The sequence below is a fragment of the Cornus florida genome, unplaced genomic scaffold (assembly GCF_030987335.1).
Source record: "Cornus florida cultivar Cherokee Brave unplaced genomic scaffold, ASM3098733v1 CherokeeBrave_3.0.0_Hap2_Chr07, whole genome shotgun sequence".
NCBI classification, from domain to species: domain Eukaryota; kingdom Viridiplantae; phylum Streptophyta; class Magnoliopsida; order Cornales; family Cornaceae; genus Cornus; species Cornus florida.
In genome coordinates, this window is record NW_026775577.1 from 7,886,395 (window position 1) to 7,889,358 (window position 2,964).

Sequence of the window (2,964 nt, forward strand, 5' to 3'; positions counted from 1 at the left end):
TTTGGATGAAATTATGAGTCTTTAAATTTCTGCCCCTTTGGATTTTTAGAATTTTGATTTCTAGAATTATCAGTTTCTATACCCTTCATTCTTCGTCAATGCCTCTATTTATAGGCTGATAACATATGTCCTCACCTGATAAGGACATAATTATAACTCGGCCAGCTGGATGAATGTCATTATCTTTTATAATAATAATATAGATATAAATATAGAGTTAGATTTTGGATTACAGTTTTATAGAAACTCTTTTTATAATAGTATAAATTTATTAGGGAATTTGTAATTTGAATTTATAGAAATTCTTTTAATAATAATATAGATTTATTAGGTAATTTGTAATTTGAATTTTATTAATTTTTTTAGAAACAAATAAATAAATAGGTGATTTGAATTTTATTAGTTAATTTGTAGAGTTTTATATCAATTAATAAATATATTTTTATATTAATACTGAAATACTGAAACACTTTACACTTTTAATAATAGTGTGTATTTATATATATTGCACCAAATTTATTGAACCAGCAGAAGTGAAAATAGATTTAATTTTATTTACCCAAAAAAAAAACTGAGTTTAACCACAAACGTGTGACTGATGCATTCTCAGAGAAAAATAACATAGGGGATGAGATACATCTGGTTTCAATTCCGGATGGGTTGGCATCCTCTGAGGACAGAAATGATTTGGGAAAGCTATCAGAAGCAATCTTTCGAGTCATGCCGGAAAAGCTTGAGGAGCTCATAGTGAAGATTAATGAATCAGATAGCGAAGATATCACTTGCGTTATTGCGGATGAGAGTATGGGTTGGGCCCTGGAAGTTGCCGAGAAGTTGGGAATCAGGCGAGCAGCCTCTGGCCTGCAGCAGCAGCAATGTTGGCCTTGGGATTGAGCATTCCCAAGCTAATTGATGACAAAATCATAAACAATGAAGGTGAGACCTTTTACCTCCAACTTTGCATAAACCAGACATAAAAATTAATACCAGTTTTGACAACATTGAAATTCGAAGTATGAACTTTTATATGCTTGGGGACTAGGGAAATGTATTGGGAAATAACCATCAATAAGCTGAAAAAATTACAATAGTGAAGTCAAGCAGATAAAACCATGCAGCAACACATAACCTTAGAGAAAAAAATAAATCAATAAAAGGCATATAACTTGTCATTGTAGAAAAATGTGCAATAATTCCAAAATTCTGCATATAACATGAAAGTCGCTCATAATAGTTATGAATACTATAGAAAAGCTGTTGTATATTAAGGATGTATTACAATAACAATAGATATAACCACAAAAAAAATGGTAGTAACGATCCATCTAAGATGTTTAAAATCTAAGGTCATTCACAGACTGGATAGCCTTCCAAAGGCGTGAATCTAAGGAGAAACAAGCCTTCCAAATAGACACAACGGGATAGAGTTAATCATTTTGGTTATTGTTATTATTACTATTAAAATAAAGAACATTTTCTTTCTGTATCCTACAGACCTACTGGAAGGAATCACCTCTTACCCTCCCTCCCTCTAGTTTCTTTGTATCACTTCTTATTGCACTCTGGTACAAAGTACGATCAAAGGAGACTTTAGCCATGAAATTTTTGGTTTCTAATGGGATTCATGCTGCAGGATTCCCAATTAATAACCAGATGATTAGGTTGTCACCAACCATGCCAGCCACGAGCACAGCACACTTAGCATGGACCTGCATTGGTGACGTGACCACCCATAAAATTATTTTTGAAGTTATGGTGAGAAATACCAAATCTGTGAAAGTAGCGGACTGGCTGATTTGCAACTCAACTTATGAGCTAGAGCCTGAAGCATTTACCTTGTTTCCAAACATCTTACCACTAGGTCCACTTTTGGCAAGCAATCGGCTTGGAAACCCGGCAGGTTATTTCTGGCCAGAAGACTCAGCCTGCCTGAAATGGCTTGATCAACAACCACCCAGATCAGTCATCTATGTAGCATTTGGGAGCTTCACAATCTTTGACCACAACCAGTTCCAAGAACTGGCTCTGGGACTTGAGCTCACCGACAGGCCATTCCTATGGGTTGTGAGGCCAGATTTAACTCACAACACAATTGATCCTTACCCAGAAGGATTTAGAGACAGAGTAGCAGCTCGTGCACGAATGGTGGGTTGGGCACCTCAACAAAAGGTTCTGAGTCATCCTTCTGTTGCATGCTTCTTAAGCCATTGTGGTTGGAACTCTACCATGGAGGGTTTGAGCAATGGAGTCCCTTTCCTGTGCTGGCCTTACTTCGCAGACCAGTTTCTTAATAAGAGCTACATTTGTGAGGTTTGGAAGGCTGGATTAGGGTTCAAACCAGATCAAAGTGGAATCATAACACAAGGAGAGATTAAGGATAAGGTGGATCAAGTGCTTAGCAATCAGAAATTCAAAGAAAGAGCTTTGGAGCTTAAAGAAAAGGCTAGAGGTAGTGTCACAGAAGGTGGCTGTTCTCACAAGAATTTCAACAATTTCATTGAATGGATGAAGGCATAGACAAAATTAAAGAGAACTTCTATATAAAATTCTTGCCTGTGATACCCCTCGATTCTAGAGCCACGGGTGATCAAGTCCGAGCACAGATCCGAGGGATACCAGACAATCAATATGTAAACAAGCAGGAATAAAAACTGAATTAAGTATAAAATAATAATGCGCTAAAAGAAATCTAAAATAAAATCCTCAAACTTTAAATAATAAATTAATATTATTTAAATCCTTCAAATCCGTACAACTTGGGAATTCATCTAGTGGACCCCTAATAATTCCAACTGATAAATCAATTTACAGAATAAAAATCCAAAACTAAAATAAGAAAGAAAATCCTAAGTAGTCGGAAGAGTGAGTGTCTGTATCTGCATCAACACGATCAGCTCTAAGTCTGATACTGATGAACACCTGAAAAATAAGAGTGGGTCAAGCCCACATGCAAGTTCCAACCTA

At 36.0% G+C, this 2,964-nt stretch overlaps 1 pseudogene; it reads left to right on the forward strand.

Annotated features, from left to right (window-relative positions):
• The first annotated feature begins 567 nt into the window (after positions 1-567).
• Positions 568-2,535, forward strand: LOC132316194 (UDP-glycosyltransferase 83A1-like; annotated as a pseudogene).
• The last annotated feature ends 429 nt before the right edge of the window (positions 2,536-2,964 follow it).